Source organism: Lissotriton vulgaris, chromosome 10, assembly GCF_964263255.1.
Source record: "Lissotriton vulgaris chromosome 10, aLisVul1.2, whole genome shotgun sequence".
NCBI lineage: Eukaryota > Metazoa > Chordata > Amphibia > Caudata > Salamandridae > Lissotriton > Lissotriton vulgaris.
Genome location: NC_141698.1, coordinates 369,796,852 through 369,815,840, shown reverse-complemented (window position 1 = coordinate 369,815,840; position 18,989 = coordinate 369,796,852).

The window sequence follows — 18,989 nt, the reverse complement described above, 5'->3', positions numbered from 1 at the left end:
TCTGCATATGCGGCTAGTTTTGCAGTAGTCCTGTTTATGTTGAAACCCTTAATGTCTTCATTGGCTAAGATGTCCCTGATTAGAGGTTCGAGAGCCAGAGGAAAAGCTCTGGGGACAGGGGGCAGCCCTGTCTTGTCCCACGTTGTAGACTTAATTGCTCTGAAACTCTCCCGTTGATTACTATTTGCGCCCTTGGGTCCGTGTATAGTGCCATAACTTTCCGTGTGAATTCAGTTCCCAGATTGTAAGACCTTAAGCATTGTTCTAGGAAGTGCCAGGACACTCTTTCAAAGGCCTTCTCAGCGTCTAGGTTGATGGCTACCGCAGGCCTGGTGAGTTTGGCTGCCTGTTCTAGGATTCTTGTGTTGTCTTGCGACATGCGAGTCTTCATGAAGCCTACTTGTGTGTGTCCTATTAGTTTTGGGAGTACTGCGTTGAGTCTCATGGCAAGGACTTTGGCATAGATCTTGCAGTCCAAGTTGATAAGGGAGATGGGCCTATAATTTTGTGGTTGTTGCGGGTCTTTGCCTTCCTTAGGGAAAACTATAATGTTTGCTTCTCTCATAGTGTTTGTAACTCTGCCCACCCCTTCGCAGTGGTTGAAGACTTTTTTCATTGTTGGGAGTAGTTGGGGCCTGAAGGTTTTGAAGAAGGAGGCTGTGTATCTGTCGGGGCTAGGAGCCTTGTTGTCTTTGAGAGACTTGACCGCCATCTCAATTTCTGGTGCGCTTATGTCTCTACATATTTCGGATCCCTCGTCGTTGGTTATCTTGGGTAGGTTTAAGCGGCTTAGGTATTCGGGATCCCCTCCTGGTCTAGTGTGTTGTCCTTCCTTTATAGGTTTTGTTAAAACTCGCTGAATGTGTGCAGGTTGTCTTTGTGTTTCGTGTGCGTGATGTTGTTTCCGTCCGTGATGGAGGGTAGGCAATGCTGTCTTTGTCTGTATTTCAAGTAAGCTGCGAGGGATTTCCCTGCTTTTTTGGCCTCACATAGATTTATCAAACCTAATACTTTTCTACATCTAAGGGTGAAATACAAAACATAGGCAAAGTGCACGTCAAAGTAACATGGCTTCCATTAACTTTTGTAAAGGCAGCCATTAGCTAATCAAATAATGACTTGTCATCGCTATATACTATGGTACTTCTGCAAAATACCGCACAATTTCTTGAAAATACCACGACTGCAGATACCACTAAGTTAAACTACCATCTAACCAAAATACTTACCCTACTTACCTGTAGTAGCCAACATGATCATCTGTGCACCATGATGTGTAATCCTGCCATATTTCATTGATCTTCGGGGTCCTGTCGTGAGGCTAAGCTAGGTGCTGATGCGGGTAGTGAACGCTGAGGGCGATGTGCCAGGGACGCTCCTACCCCCCTCCCGAGACCCATGGTGCATTTAGCTCCAAAATCTAAAGTGCAGATACATCCTAAATCAGGATTTTTAGGGATGTGATAATTGTCCTCCCTTCCTTTTTGCACTTTTTCACAATTTTTTCTTTTTTCACTTTCACGTCCTCAGGTTAGGGTGGATGATTAGAGAATCCATACCGCCGGGGTCACACTAGTCCTGACGAATACCGAGGTAAATTTAAACCATCTGAAGGCTGAAACATGTTGGCTGACTGTAATATTCTGAATTAAACCAATCCATTACCTTTGGCTGTAAATTCAGACACATAAGACCAATTTTAACTGTGCTATAGGGATCTACCAATAAAGTATTTTTTGAGATACCCTTTAGAAACTTTTACTTTATCTTTTTCACTGCACGCCTTATCACACAACCTGCTCCGCAGTCTCCTGGCATCGTAGCACACCGAGGAGGTACTCGGCCTCCGAGGTGGGGCCCCATGATGAAGCATGACACTGACTAGGTCGGTGTGTGAGGGCCTTCCTATCCTCCCAAATTGGGTTGGCTATCGTTTTCTTTACATGGCTCCGTCTCTGTGGCTTCTGAGACACATGTAACCTCTCTTTTGTTGTTGTATATTTCATTGAACTCCGTCCAGCCGGTGTAGCACCATGTCTGTCTAGAAAGTCCCAAAAACTCCTTTGTAAATGTGTCGGGGGAAAACAAGTTTTGGGACCTCCCTTTTTTCTTTGCTCCATCTTCATAAATCAACATGAACCTTTGCATCGTCCACCAATGTAGAAAAAGCAAAAGGTCTGAAAAGTTTCATGGTGAACAGTCAAACGTGGGCAAAGTTATTAGTGAGCAAAAACTGAGGAATTTCTATACCTACGAATCCTAACTATAACTACAGACTGGCTACCGCCACTCTATAATTTATAGATTATATGCATTTATATTACAGAGTGGCCGTAGCCACAGTCTAGTTATACATGATTTAGAGGTTCCACAAGAAGAGCACTTTTTGTTTAGCTAATTTCTTTGACGTAGTTTGATGAACCCTCACAAAACTTTTCAAAAAGTTCCGCCACCTCAGCTCCCTATTGGAAAGTTTCAGGGTGATTCCTGAAGTGGGGGCCTAGAAAAAGGAGAGGGGGGTCCCAATCCATTTTTTCCCCATTCGATAGGGAACTGAGCATCGATACAGAGAAAACAGTATTGCATCAAATGTGGCAGAAAGCCAGATTTGTATCTAAAAAGTCTTCTTTTTGAGATTTGGTATAATTCTGCGCAACCTTTTTAGAGAATAAAAGTTTAAAAAGTAGGCATATATAGAGGCGCGGGACCCCAGTGAAAGTCACATAGGAGTCCATGGGAAAAAACATCCAAAAAATGAAATCTGATTGGATGGGACTCTGAGAGTCCCGCTGGTCTGAGTAATGTGATTTGCGCCACAATGTGAAGAGAAATTTTGCTGCCATCATTGCAGGAGTCTGGGACTGAAAATATATTCAAATTCAAATCAAAGGGGAAGGGTAGGTATACACGGACTGCCTAGCCGTTGTGGGAGGTGTCAGAGGTGTCAGCCCAGTGGAAACAAGTCAAGGTACCACAGAATCCCTGTGGAAGACAGCGTGGCCTACCGTGTGGTCCGATGGAATTTCTATGGGACTCCTCCAGAAGCAAAATAAAACATGATAAAAGGTAAATGAGCGATGGGGGGTCTGTGGCTGGATAGCTGATTCTGGGTGAGTTGACTGCTTGTAGGGTGGTTGGGCGCAGTGCCTGGTCAAAGGCCAAGACCTACAGATAACACCATGCTATGCGCAGCAGGTTACTGTGGCTAGCCACCTGTGGGGCTTAGGTGCAGGACCTGGCCACAGGCCAGGCCCTTCCATGCGTGGATGGGAGTATGCAGCCCTTGGGTGGTTGGGTGTTCCCAGGGATTGGGCACCAGCGGTGGGATTGAGACGCTAGGCCCTGCGACCACCCTCTAGTTGCACATGGCCAAAGGTTGCATGCGGCAGGGGGGTAGGCTATATTCATAACATAATAAGATATTTCTTTATGTTTACAAACAAAGTGAAAATTTACTGAAAAAAATGTTACAGTGGAGTTATATGTAAGTAAGGTAGTAAGACTTTAACTTATGTTAAATAAACCTTGGAAATCCACTGCAAAAACAAAGCTTAAAGTGGAGTGTCGTGGAGATCTACAATTTTAATACAAAATAAAATCGAAATTCACCAGTTATATGTCACTGACATAAGTAGAACTTACACCACTTGGATGCACTGCTTATGACTGCACATATTACACCACTGATGATGTTTGAAATCTACCATAGTGCAAGTTACACTTATAACTGGTGTATTTCAGAGATTTTTCAGCTTTAACATGGCAGTTTTTTTTATTATTAGAAGACATTCGTATAACTCCACTTTAACCTTCGGTTTTTTTCAGTGAATATATATTTCTACATATATGTATGTATTCTCTGTGGCTGAAAAACACTCCATCCCCCACACCTTGATGAGTGCCAGGTGCAGGCTGATGGTGTTCCCAGCCTATGGGATACACTTCCAAGATGGTGATTTACTCATCATTAAATCCTGCTGTGCTGCAAGCCTTACCCCCCCCCCCATTTTTTTACACACAGCTGTAAATCTTCTGACACAGTTTGTGCAGGGCATAGAGGGAAAGTTCACTCACTTGATTTCGCTGTAGGACAAAAGAGTAAAACAAGCACTGGCGTTGCCAATAGGTTTCGCATTTGGAAAGTTGGATCTATTGGTTTTGTAAATGACATTTTATATTTATATATTGTTATTGACAATGCCAATACTTTTAACTTTAGCATATGTGACACTTTTAGTATTTGTAATGTCACATGTTTTGTATTGACGTGACTTAGATGTATTGATATTACAATTAACAATGGCTTTTAATTTTTTTAAATAATTAATACTTAAATACTTAAATGTTATTGGTTTTTTTTTCTCTTCGTGAAGCATTAATCAAGTAATGTCATTGTAAATGAAAAAGTCGTTTACCCCCAGGACATACAGATTCTGGTGTCCAAAGCACCAAATGTGCATGCTATCCCCCATTTGGAAAGTGAAAACCTGTGATAGGTGCCATTTATCATGGGTTGAATTCCGACCCTAGAGAACCATCCGATGGTGCAGAGCCCCCTCAAGTGCACAAAAAAGTTTACGCTGCGCTACAAGGGAAAGAAAGGGTTGTGCTGTTGCTGCCACATATGTAATCCAATGTGTAATTAGCGTCAGTCTAAATAACAGGGGTTACAGGATTGTGAAGGGGGGACTCCGAGGGAGCAGAGCCCATGACCCGATCCCAGCCCCGGGGTGGCCGGCAGAGTGGAGGGAAGGAGAGCTCGGGGTGTCTGTGGAGGTGTACACGGGGTGGGGTGCAGATCAAGAGTGCCCGAGGGCATGGGTTTAAGTACTTCTGAGGGTTCGAAGATGGATTTGTAGTCGGAAGGGCCTAGCACTCTGTGGGGTGAGGGGGTCTGAGAGAGAGCTGTGACGCATGAGAGTCTGGAGGGGGCTGAAGAGTGAGGGGGTCTGAGATGTATGGAGTTTATGAGAGCGGATATGGTTTGAGGGGGTCTGGGGTGGGGTTTGTATAGTGGATATGGTTTGAGGGGGTGTGGGGCGAGGTCCTGACTCGTGCAGATCCGGTTGCTCCCCTCTGTCCTCCTGGGTATCGTAGCGCTACCCCTACGCTGCTTTGCTCTGTGCTCTGTGCTTGCTTTCATGCTGAAACTATATCACTGCGCCGCATTGTGATTTAATTGTGATCTGACCTCAGCGCTGCTTTGTAATTTACTTTCACTGTGTTAAAATCGTAGCGCCGCTTTATACTTTTCACCTGCTCTGCTCATAGCGCTGCTTTGTGGCCCATCATAGCGTCCACCACTCAGCAATATTATTTGTAATTCAATTTTTCAGTAATAGCGCTCCACTGCTCGCCCCAACCTCTCCCTGCGTAAAGTTGTTATTGTTGCAGCCATTTGCTTACTGTGACGTCCAAGCCCGTCCCTCCAACACGCTCCCGCCTCCCAGCTGAGCCTGCCTCCCACTGATAGAACAGGTCGACCCCACCCCCTCCGAGAGCTGTGACCGTCCTGACTCGTGCAGATCCGGTTGCTCCCCTCTGTCCTCCTGGGTATCGTAGCGCTACCCCTACGCTGCTTTGCTCTGTGCTCTGTGCTTGCTTTCATCCTGAAACTATATCACTGCGCCGCATTGTGATTTAATTGTGATCTGACCTCAGCGCTGCTTTGTAATTTACTTTCACTGTGTTAAAATCATAGCGCCGCTTTATACTTTTCACCTGCTCTGCTCATAGCGCTGCTTTGGGGCCCATCATAGCGTCCACCACTCAGCAATATTATTTGTAATTCAATTTTTCAGTAATAGCGCTCCACTGCTCGCCCCAACCTCTCCCTGCGTAAAGTTGTTATTGTTGCAGCCATTTGCTTACTGTGACGTCCAAGCCCGTCCCTCCAACACGCTCCCGCCTCCCAGCTGAGCCTGCTGCCCCTCCCCTCCCACTATCCACATATGCCAGTAGCATTTGCGCGCAGCGTTCACGCGCAGCGATCGCGCCCCAGTCGCGCCGAAGGTGCGCCAAAGGTAAGCCCGTCTACGCCCGTCCGCGCCTGGACCGCGCCCAGTGCCAGACCTCCTGGTTCCCGTAATGCCCAGTCTACTCGCATCTCTTACAATGCCACCACCCTCCTAGCCCTTAACCCCGGCCGCTCCCCCTACTGCGTCCAAGCCGCTCCTGGACACACCCATGGACCCTTCTCTTGCAACTCCTGCAAGTTCGACGGCACCATTACCAACTCCTCATCCACCAACACCAAACAGAGACCTGACACCAACCACCTAAAATGCATCCTGCTCAACACCCGCTCGGTCCACAGACACGCCATCGACCTCTGGAATCTACTAGACACCATCTCACCGGATGTCGCCTTCCTAACAGAAACATGGATGAATGCCTCTTCAGCCCCAGATATCACCATTGCCATTCCGGAAGGATACAAGATCATCTGTAAGGACCGCATCAAGCAAACAGGAGGAGGCATCGCTATCGTCCATAAGAACTCCATCCGCATCTCAACCAGCTCAGACGTCAACCTTGCCAGCGCCGAACACCTCCACTTCCAGATCCACACCGACCCCAAGACCACACTCAGAGGCACCTTCCTCTACCGGCTTCCAGGACCCCGTGCACAATTCAGTGACGACATCACTGACTTTATCACCCCACACGCCCTCCCCTCCGAAGACTACATTCTATTGGGAGACCTCAATTTTCACCTGGAAAAGAGCAATGACAGCAGCACCACCACCCTTCTGGACAATCTCGCCAACCTCGGACTCAAACAACTTGTCACTACCCCCACCCACATTGCAGGTCACACACTCGACCCCATCTTCACCTCCAGCAAACATGTCTCATTCAGTCACTCCACAGCTCTTCATTGGACGGACCACAGCTGCGTTCACTTTATCTACAATAAGACCACAATCCACAACCATCCTCAACCCACCCTGCGAAGAAACTGGAACAAAATCACCATCGACCAGATCTCCTCATCGCTTCTTCTAAACCCCTCCGCCCACTCCTCAAACCCCGACGAAGCAGCCATTAACCTCACCCAATGGCTATCCAACAGCGCCGACATCCTAGCACCGTTGAAAAAACGTCAAATCAAACTAGGCAGCAAAAACGCCCCCTGGTTCAACGATGATCTTAAGAAATCGAAGAAACTCTGTCGCTCCCTCGAGAAGGCCTGGAAAAAAGACCCCAACACCAGCACCAGGGACGCCTTCAAAAACGCCAGCCGCATACACCACCAACTAATCCGGTCTGCCAAGAAAGCCGCATTCAAAGACCGACTAGATAACAACGCCCACAACAGCAAGGAATTATTCAACATCGTCAAAGAATTTACCAACCCATCAGCCAACTCCAACGACATCACCCCCTCCCAAGCCCTCTGCAACTCCCTAGCTTCCTTCTTCCACAACAAAATCGCAGACATCCACAACAGCTTTGACAACCGACCCGGAGACCAACCCACCCAACCTTCTGCAGGACTTTCACCCCCCCTGAACATCCTTAACGACTGGAACCTTATCTCCACTGAGGACACCATCCGCCTGATGAACTCCATCCACTCAGGATCCCCCACAGACCCATGCCCTCACCACATCTTCAACAAAGCAGATTCCATCATAGCACCACACCTCCGAGATGTCATCAACTGCTCCCTCAACTCCGCCACCTTCCCGGAAAGCTGGAAACACGCAGAACTCAGCGCCCTTCTGAAAAAAAAACCCACAGCTGACCCCACTGAACTCAAAAACTACCGCCCCATCTCGCTCCAACAACCAGCTCGCCACCTTCCTCGAAACCAACAAATCCCTCGACTCCTCACAGTCCGGCTTCCGAGCCAAACACACACTTATCGCAGCAACAGACGACATTCGAACTCTACTAGACAATGGAGACACAGTCGCCCTCATCCTCCTCGACCTCTCCGCTGCCTTCGATACAGTCTGTCATAGCACCCTTCTACAGCGCCTCAAAAAAGTCGGAATCCAAGGAAAAGCACTGGAATGGATCACCTCGTTCCTCACCGGAAGAACCCAGAGAGTCCGCCTCCCACCATTCAAGTCAGAGGCCTCTGAAGTCATCTGCGGCGTGCCACAAGGATCGTCACTCAGCCCCACCCTCTTCAACGTTTACATGAGCCCCCTTGCGGCCATCGCTCGCCAACACAATCTCAACATCATCTCCTACGCTGACGACACTCAACTGATCCTCTCTCTCACCAAAGACCCTAACACCGCCAGAACCAACTTACACGAAGGAATGAAAGAAGTAGCCGAGTGGATGAAGCACAGCCGTCTGAAACTGAACTCAGACAAAACAGAAGTCCTCATCTTAGGCACCTCCCCCTCCGCCTGGGATGACTCTTGGTGGCCAGAGGCCCTTGGAAAAGGACCCATCCCGACGGACCACGAACGGAACCTGGGCGTCATCCTGGACTCCTCACTCTCGATGACCAGACAAGTCAACGCCGTTTCATCATCTTGCTTCAACATTCTTCGCATGTTCAAAAAAAACATTTCGCTGGATCCCCACCGAAACTAGAAAAACGGTCACCCACGCACTGGTCACGAGCCGCCTGGACTACGGAAACACCCTATACGCCGGTACCACCGCAAAACTCCAGAAAAAACTCCAACGCATCCAGAACGCTTCAGCCAGGCTCATACTAGAGATCCCGCGTAAAGAACACATCTCTGGTCACCTGAAAAACCTCCACTGGCTCCCCGTAAATAAGAGGATTACTTTCCGCCTCCTAACCCACGCACACAAAGCACTTTACGAACTTGGACCCGAATGCCTCAACACACGACTGTCCTTCTACACCCCCTCCCGTCAGCTACAATCCTCCAACCAAGCCCATGCCACTATACCTCGCATCAACAAAACCACCATGGGAGGTAGATCCTTCTCCTACCTGGCAGCTAAAACCTGGAACTCACTTCCCACTCACCTTCGCCTTACTCAGAACCACCTAGCATTCAGAAAGCAACTTAAAACTTGGATATTCGACAAGTAATTCCCCACCCTTCCTCAAGCGCCTTGAGACCCTATGGGTATGTAGCGCGCTATATAAATCTCTTGACTTGACTTGACTTGACTTTGTATAGTGGATATGGTTTGAGGGGGTCTGGGCGGGGTTTGTATAGTGGATATGGTTTGAGGGGGTCTGGGCGGGGTTTGTATAGTGGATATGGTTTGAGGGGGTCTGGGGCAGGGTTTGTATAGTGGATATGGTTTGAGGGGGTCTGAGTTGTAAGGAGTTTATGAGAGCGGATATGGTTTGAGGGGGTCTGGGGCGGGGTTTGTATAGTGGATATGGTTTGAGGGGGTCTGAGTTGTATGGAGTTTATGAGAGCGGATATGGTTTGAGGGGGTCTGGCATCAACGTTAAGACTGTCCGAAGCGTCTTAGGTGAGGAGGTTTGCGTGACTGGTCTGTGGATTCAGAGACCTGAGGGCTCTGCGGTGCGTGGCGTCTGTGTGAGACTGGAGCTGGTTTGAAGGAGCCTGAGAGGTTTTGTAGATAGACATATCCTGAGGAGTCTGTAAGAGAGCGGACAGGGGGAGTATGGAGGAGCTGAGTGGATCGGAAACGATCTGATGGGTTCTGAGAAGATATGTAGGTTAACCATTTGTGTAGCGCCTGAAGCGCGCCAAGCGCTGAGGGGGAGAGGAGGCGGATGTAAGAGGGCAGGCTGGAGCGGAGCCTCATCGGGTCTCGGTTGATGCGCGGAGGGGGGTTTTAGGATACTGCAGGAGTCTACAGGGGGGGGCGCCGTGAGCTGGAGGTCTGGCGGGGGTGAGTGAGGGCTGAGGGGAAGGGTTACGACTGAGTCTGGGTAGTTAGAGGGGGATCTGGGTAGTTTCCTAGGGTTATAGGGCGATGGCATCTGGTGTTTTGAAGGGTCCATGAAGAAACGGCGGAGTTCTGTGGTGGTCGGGGTGAGGGGATGTGGCGGACAGTAAGGGGGTCTGCAAGGACTGAAGGAGAGGGCGAGCAGCCAGGGACGAGAGAGCTGCAATGCGAGGATGTGGATGACGGAGGGTTGGTAGGGGTCTGAGATGATCAGGAGCGGGGGAGTGGGTCCTGGGGGCTTTGATGTGAGAGATAAATTTGGGGCGGGTGGACTCTGTCAGGGGAGGGAACATGGCCTGGGGGAATCTGGCTGGGGAAGGGGAGGAGAAATCCAAGTAAGGCTGTGTGCCGGGAGAGAGAGGGGAGGTGCTGGAGCTGGGGAACAGATGGCCGTGAAAGTTAGTCTGGAGGGGGCTGAAGAGTGAGGGGGTCTGAGATGTATGGAGTTTATGAGAGCGGATATGGTTTGAGGGGGTCTGGGGCGGGGTTTGTATAGTGGATATGGTTTGAGGGGGTCTGGGGCGAGGTTTGTATAGTGGATATGGTTTGAGGGGGTCTGGGCGGGGTTTGTATAGTGGATATGGTTTGAGGGGGTCTGGGGCGGGGTTTGTATAGTGGATATGGTTTGAGGGGGTCTGAGTTGTAAGGAGTTTATGAGAGCGGATATGGTTTGAGGGGTCTGGGGCGGGGTTTGTATAGTGGATATGGTTTGAGGGGGTCTGAGTTGTATGGAGTTTATGAGAGCGGATATGGTTTGAGGGGGTCTGGCGTCAACGTTAAGACTGTCCGAAGCGTCTTAGGTGAGGAGGTTTGCGTGACTGGTCTGTGGATTCAGAGACCTGAGCGCTCTGCGGTGTGTGGCGTCTGTGTGAGACTGGAGCTGGTTTGAAGGAGCCTGAGAGGGTTTGTAGATAGACTTATCCTGAGGAGTCTGTAAGAGAGCGGACAGGGGGAGTATGGAGGAGCTGAGTGGATTGGAAACGATCTGATGGGTTCTGAGAAGATATCTAGGTTAACCATTTGTGTAGCGCCTGAAGCGCGCCAAGCGCTGAGGGGGAGAGGAGGCGGATGTAAGAGGGTAGGCTGGAGCGGAGCCTCATCGGGTCTCGGTTCATGCGCGGAGGGGTGTTTTAAGATACTGCAGGAGTCTGCAGGGGGGGGAGCCGTGAGCTGGAGGTCTGGCGGGGGTGAGCGAGGGCTGAGGGGAAGGGTTATGACTGAGTCTGGGTAGTTAGAGGGGGATCTGGGTAGTTTCCTAGGGTTAAAGGGCGATGGCATCTGGTGTTTTGAAGGGTCCATGAAGAAACGGCGAAGTCCTGTGGTGGTCGGGGTGAGGGGATGTGGCGGACAGTAAGGGGGTCTGCAAGGACCGAAGGAGAGGGTGAGCAGGCCGGGACGAGAGAGCTGCAATGCGAGGATGTGGATGACGAGCGGTTGGTGGGGTTCTGAGATGATCAGGAGCGGGGGAGGGGGTCCTGGGGGCTTTGATGTGAGAGATAAATTAGGGGCGGTGGACTCTGGCAGGGGAGGGAACATGGCCTGGAGAGAGGCCGGAGGGAAGCCGGATGGGGGCGGGAGAGCCTGGTGGGGGGGCGGGAATGCGAGGGGGGAGAAGTGTGGCAGGCGGAATGCCTGTGTGCGAAAGCGCGATGCGCTTGGAGAGAGGCCGGAGGGAAGCCGGATGGGGGCGGGAGAGCCTGTTGGGGGGGGCGGGAATACGAGCAAGGGGAGGAGAAGTGTGGCAGGCGGAATAGGGAGATGCGCGTGCTTGTGTGGTCACGTGACCCGCTTTTGTGGTCACGTGACTCACATGCACTGTGAGAAAACCGCAGTGGTTTCACGAGTCGATTGAGCACTTGAATTTTCGCCTATTACATTTGCAAGCGAATGATAATAGGCGAAACCTAAAAACTGGTTGCAGTCCATGACCACTGCCAAGGTGCTCAGTTAAGCCAAAGGAGTCGAAACCCCCGGGGCCGAAAGGCGATGGGATGAGATTGGATCCAGGTTCTACAAGTGAAGATCTCAGTTGGAGATGAATGAAGCTGAGGTTGTTGTGCGACATCAAGGTGTCCAATTGTCTTCTGCTTGAAAGCAAGAGCCTAAGGTGCAGACTCCAGTTCTCAGATTTTTTCAGCTTGAAATTCATCTGGGTGTTGTTGTTGTCATTGTGGCCGGTGAGGACTAAAGCTTTGATTAGGCCTGCAAGAGGGCTGATTGGTGCACTCTGTAGGAAGTGGGACGATAGTGGAGCCTGGTGTAACAGACATTGCTGCCTTGTAGAAAACACAGCAACACCTGAACATGATGAGCTAGGAACATAGGAAGAAGAGAAAAGAGAAATTAAAGGCACATATGCGTCACTTCTCAGAGAATAAGTGAATAGTGTTAACAAATTAACGGCGGGCCTTGTTAGTCACCCCAGGATAAGCATGTAAGGTCCCGGAGGTAAACTTGAGACACTCTGGCAGGGCCAGGTGTGTAGAGCATCCTGATGTAGGTGTCTAAAGTACCCTAGTATAGTTTGTAGAGCACCATGTTGCAGGTATGTACGTCACAATGAAAGTAATTTGTAGGGTACACTGGGTGTGCTTCTTTAGCACCCTGGCAGTGATGTGGAACTAATCTTACCATAGCTGTGTAAAGAGCCTGGGGAAGGAAGACAGTTCATTGTTTGGGTGTAGGGGCCTAAAGACTGCTGTAAGGTTTCTCGAATGACTGCTTTTTAGATGTCCATGGATGGACACGTAATGTACCTAAGGATGATGGAACAATAAACCCAAGGATCGGAGAGGCAGGTCTCATGTTATGCTATGTTATGCTATGTTATGTCATGTTGTGTTATGTTACTTCAATTTGTATGGCGCAACTTATCTCCCATGACGGCAGCTGCGTTTTTGATGGTCTGGAATCTTTAAGTGAGCTGGTTCGAGATGCCAGTGTCGAACGCTTTGCCATAATCTAATCTGCTGGTTATGAGGGCCTGGCTGACAGTGCATCTCATGTATGTGGGGAGCCATTTGAAATATTTTCTGCGCATTCTGAGAATGAGGAAGAGGATGAGGTCACTGCATCAACCTGTTTATTCATTGTGCATTTGTCATCTAGGATGATACCGTGATTTCAGGCTTTTATGATGCGGGCGAGGGGTGCCATTTACACGTTGAAAAGGGTTGTGCTGAGGGAGGGTCCTTGTGGGACTCTGCAAATAAGCTTCTTGGGTTCAGAGGTGTATGGAGGGAGGCTGACTCGTTGTCTTCGGCAGAGAGGAAAAAGGCAATCCATTTTAGGGCCTGTTCTTGTATTCCTGTGTTGTGAAGTCTAAAGATAAGGGTTCTATGAATATGGTGTCAATAGCCACTGAGAGGTCAAAGAGGATGAGGGCGGCAGTTTCCCCTCTGTCCATGATGGCCTGGATGTTGTCTGCTGCTGCCAAGAGGGCGGCTTCTCTGCTGTGGTTGCTGCAGAACCCTGACTGATGTCCAGGAGGAGGTGCTTTTCTAGTTGGAAGGAGAGGTGCCTGTTGATCTCTTTCTCCACTTTGGACGGGAATAGTAGTAGTGTGATGGGTTTCTAGTTGTTGAGTTCTTCTTGGTCTGCCGAGGGTTTCTTTAGGAGAGCTATGACATCTGCGTGTTTCCATTTATCTGGGAAGGTTCTACTACGGATGGAGATGTTGATGATAGTTGTGAGGTCGGCCCTGATCAGTGCTCTTTCCAAGATGTACATGTGTTGAGGGCCGAGGTCAGTAGTGGCCCTTGAATGGATGGTCCTTAAAATTGCAGCGGTGTCATCTGTGGTGAGGGAGCTCAAGTCTGATAGTTAATGGGCATTGCCCAATGAGGTTCTACTGCATTGGGTTGGGGTGCGAATTTACTGTAGATCTTGAATATTTTGTTATGGAAGAAGTCAGAGAGGCTGTTGCAGAGGTCCTGTGAAGGGGTAATGGTGTTGGCGGTTGCTGTAGGGTTGTTGAATTCTCTGAGAATGTTTGAGATCTCTTTTCTAGAGTAAGAGCAGGATTCCAGCCTCAGTGTTAGACGGACCGGGAGGTTCGGCCGAGATTACGGGGAGAGGTCTCCGGGGAGAGCCGTCTCCAACGACTGTACAGACAAGTAACTTCCCCCCCACAGACGGACACCACACAAGACTGAAGGTTAACGAGACTTTATATGCAATTCTTAGGTTACGATGGTATGATACAAGGAGGTCTGGACTCAGGGGTCCCCTCGATTCTAGTCTTTGGCTGTGGAAAGGGGTAGCGGGACAGTCTTAGTTACCAATGAGTACAAAATAGCTCTCAATCCTCGAGCTCGGCGTTCTAGATGATCGGGCCGTGGCGGAGCCAAGCAGGTCCCGAGATGGACGAAGGAAAGACGACGGTCCGCGGCGGAGCCTGCAGGTCCCGGTGAAAGATGACGGTTACAACGGTCCGCGGCCACGCCAGCAGATCCCGACGACGATGAAGGATGAAGGTTACGACGGCTGTGGCAGCGCCAACAGGCAGGACGATGGTGCACAGGACAGAGCTACGGCAGCGCCAGTAGTCCGTCCAGGATGAGTTCCTCTTTACGTCTCTCGACTCCAAGATACAACTGCCTTCCTGCTCTGGAGCTGCCCCAGTTATAGGGCTGGTGTACTTTGATGTCCGGACCCTCGCACTTGGAGGTCGGGAGGTCCGGGATGAGGGAGTCCAGACACCCAGCAGGGGGGTGGAGCCAGCGCCCGGGGAGGCGATGGGCGAGCGGCCCTTGGCGGGGGAGAGCCATCGACACCTCTTTCTCCCATTGACTCGCCAAGTAGCCCGCTCACCTCCTGGGTGGAGGGTGGTGCCGGAATGTCTGAGGCCGGGCCAGGCCCAGGGTCGAGGTCGATCGGGGGCCAGGCGGCCTCGTGGTGGAGTGTCCAAGATGGCGCCCCAGGTTGGGCGCGTGGGCCAGCAGTGGATCGGACCCACGAGGTCGGCATGCTCGAGGGCCGGGGTCCCTGAGGGGACGGAGGACGGCAATGGTGGTGCGTGGTACTTGCGTGACTGGACTCGGGCCTGGCTGGGCCGGGGGAGAGCGGCCCTTCATGTGGCCTGTCCAACATGCGTCCCCCCCAGCTGAAGGCGGGGAGAGTTACCCATCTTCTTGGGGACTCTCCTCGTCGAGGCGGAAAAACCGGGACAGGCCGTCCGCGTTGGCGTGGTCTGGCCCAGGCCGGTGTTCAACAGTGAAGTCCATCCCTTGTAGGGAGATGGACCAACGTAGCAACTTTGGGTTTTCCCCCCGCATGTGCATCAGCCACTGCAGGGGTCGGTGGTCGGTCTGCACCCGAAAGTGGGTGCCAAAAAGGTAGGGCCGGAGCTTCTTGAGGGCCCATACCACAGCGAAGGCCTCCCTCTCTATGGTGCTCCAGCGTTGCTCCCGTGGTAGGAGTCTCCGGCTGATGAAGGCCACCGGTTGATCAAGGCCTTCTGTGTTCACTTGAGACAGGACCGCCCCAATTCCTTGGTCGGAGGCGTCCGTCTGAACGACGAATTCCCGGCTGTAGTCTGGGGCCTGGAGCACAGGGGCGGAACACATGGCTGCTTTCAACTGTTCGAAGGCAGTTTGACACTCTGGGGTCCAGTTGACTTTCCTGGGCTGATTCTTTGACGTTAGTTCTGTGAGGGGCCCCACGATGGTACCATAGTCTTTCACAAACCGTCGGTAATAGCCCGTGAGGCCCAGGAAGGCTCGTACCTCGGTTTGGGTGATGGGGGGCTGCCAGTCCTGGATGGCGGCAATTTTCAGCTGTAGGGGGGCCACTAGGCCGCTTCCCACCTGGTGCCCGAGGTAGGTTACAGACCCTTGCCCAATTTGACACTTGCTGGCCTTGATCGTGAGACCAGCTCGCTGAAGGGCTTGTAGCACTGCTCGGAGGTGGTGGAGGTGCTCGGTCCAATGGTGGCTGTACACAGCGATGTCGTCTAGGTAGGCGGCGCTGAACCCTTCGAGCCCCGCCAGGACCTGATTGACGAGCCGTTGGAAAGTCGCTGGGGCATTCTTCATGCCGAAGGGCATGACCGTAAAATGGTAATGGCCATCGGGGGTGGAGAAGGCAGAACGTTCTTGTGCTCGGGGTGTGAGGCCGATCTGCCAATAACCTGCTGTCAGGTCGAAGATGCTGAGGTAGCGGGCAGCTCCCATACGGTCGACCAGTTCATCTGCCCGGGGGATGGGATGTGCGTCTGTTCTGGTGACTTCATTCAGGCCCCGGTAGTCGACGCAGAACCGGAGTTCTGGTGTGGTTCCGGGGGCGGCTGCTTTGGGGACCAGTACGACCGGGCTGGCCCATGGACTGTCGGAGGGCTCGATGACCCCGAGCGTGAGCATCTTGGCCACTTCCGCCTGGATGCAGGCCCGTACCCGATCAGGTACGCGGTAGGCCCGGTGGCGGATAGGGGGGCTGTCTCCGGTGTCCACATCGTGCACACACCAGGAAGTGACACCTGGGGTGAGGGAGAACAGACTGGCGAACTGTGACAGGAGGGCTTGGCACTCTTGGCGTTGTTCTCTGGTGAGGGTCTCCGAGAGTCGGACCCCATCCACGGAGCCGTCTTGCTCCTGAGTCCGCAGGAGGTCAGGGAGAGGCTCGGAGTCGTCTTCAACCCCATTGTCTGTGGCCATCAGGAGGCTGAGTTCTGTTCGTGCAAAGTGGGGTTTCAGTCTGTTGGTGTGGAGGACCCGGAGTGGGTTCCGGGAGGATTCCATATCGATGAGATAGGTGGCAGGACCCTTGCGCTCGATTACCTTGAAGGGCCCCGTCCATTTGTCTTGGAGAGCGCATGGCTCCGTGGGGGACATTACCCATACCTGTTGCCCAGGTTCGAATTCAATAGATGAGGCGTTCTGGTCATACCATTTTTTCATGTCCTCTTGACTGGCCTCTAGGTTGGCTTTTGCTAGGTCTCTGAACCGCCGGGACTGGTTGCGGAGGGTGAGGAGGTACCGGAAGACATCTGGAGGGTTCTTGGCCGGAGGCATCTCCCAGCCCTCTTTGATCAGGCTGAGCGGCCCCCGCACTGGGTGCCCGTATAGCAGTTCAAATGGGCTGAAGCCTAGGGATTTCTGTGGGACCTCTCGGTAGGCGAAGAGGAGGCACGGCAGCAGCACATCCCACTGGCGACGGAGGGGCTCTTCCAATCCCCCGATCATCCCTTTTAGCGTGCGGTTGAACCGCTCAACAAGTCCGTTCCCTTGGGGGTGATAGGGGGTCGTGAATCGGTAGGTGACCCCACACTGTTGCCAGAGGGATTTCATGTATTTAGAGATAAAGTTCGTGCCTCTGTCGCTGACGACTTCTCGGGGGAACCCCACACGGGAGAAGATCCCCATCAGAGCCCGGCCGACCACTGGGGCTGTCACGGTCCGGAGAGGAACAGCCTCAGGGTAGCGGGTGGCGTGGTCCACTAGCACCAGGATGAAGCGATGGCCTTGTTTTGTGCGCGGGTCCAGGGGTCCCACAATGTCTATTCCGACCCTCTCAAATGGGGTCGTGACTACTGGAAAAGGTTGCAAGGGGGCCTTTAGTTTGCGGCCGCTCTTCCCACTGGCTTGGCACGTGGGGCAAGATCGGCAATGCTGGTGCACATCGTTTCTCATTTTGGGCCAGAAGAAGTGGGTCACTAGGCGACTGTAGGTTTTATCTTGTCCCAGGTGCCCTGCCAGGGGGACATCGTGGGCCAGGTTTAGCAGAAAGTCTCTAAAGCGGAGGGGCACTACTAGTACTCGGTTGGCCCCCAGCTCGGCGATTCTTTGCTCGCTGTACAACAGATCATTGTCCCAGTAGACCCAATGAGTTCCGGAGGTATCCCCTGCGCTTTGGGCGAGCGCTTGCTGGCGGAGTCCCTCGAGGGAGGGACAGGTCTTCTGTTCCTGGCGAAATTGTTCTTGTGTGGGCCCCCCCTCTTGGGCCCACTGGTCAAGGTTAGCGAGGTCGGAAGGTTGAGCAGGTTCGAGGGGGGTGTCATGGTCGGTGGTCTCGGCTGGGGCGACCGGAGGCGGTGGCGCCGGCCATTCTGGTTCTTCTGGGTGATGGTTGGCACGGGCGGCCATGGACCGGGTGGTGACGCACGCCCAGTCCGGGACGCCTAACATCCCCAAGTGTTCTCTTCGCTCCACGGCTGCCCACGGGGAGCTCTCCAGGTCATTTCCGAGGAGGCAGTCCACGGGGGCGTCGTCTCGGACCGTTACCTTCAACATGCCGGAGACCCCTCCCCACTCAAAGGGGACGCAGGCCATCCGACACAGACTTTCCGAGTTGTCGGCTGATCGCACAGGGCAGAGAATGTTCGGTAGATATTGTTCTGGGGTCACCAGGTGACAGCGGACGGCTGTTACACTGGCCCCGGTGTCCCGAAGGGCTTCGGCCCGTCGTCCATTGATGCTCACCCATTGGCTGTACTTCTGGGTGTTAGCGGGTAGGGGGACTCTTCCCCCTAAGCACGCGAGAGTCATGGCGGCTGGCTCCCACTCTTGATGCTCTTGTTCGTCTGTTTCTTGTTCCTCGGAGATCTGTTCTTCCCCTAGTGCCGCGGCGGCCACTTGGCGGGGTTTTGGACTCTGATACTGCGGGCAGCTTGGGTCGTTTGCATAGTGGCCGACTCGTTGGCATCGGTGACACGTGACATTGGCTCTGTACCCCGGTCGCGCCGGGGTGCTGCCCCGGTTGGCCGGGGGGGTGGTGCTGGCAGCGGGGGTGGCCGGAGTGTTGTCTCTTCCTCGTCCTTGGCCCCCTCCTCCTCCTCTGGGTCGGTGGTGACCATTGTTGTTCCTGTTCTGCTCGTAGGACCCATTCCGGCCCACTCTGGTGATCTCCCACCGGTCAGCTTCGGCTGCGAGCTGCCGGGGATCGGTTAACTTGCTGTCGAGGAGGTGTTGGCGTAGTTCAATGAAGCAATTGTTGGACAGATGCTCCCATACCATCAGATTGAACAGCTGCTCGTAGGTCGTGACGTTGTTTCCTCTGATCCAGCCTTCGAAAGCTCGGCTAAAGTACGTTACATAGTCCACCCAAGTTGTACCCGGGATGCGTGTGCAGTCTCGGAACCTCTGACGGTACATCTCGGGCGTGAGGCCATAGCGGGTGAG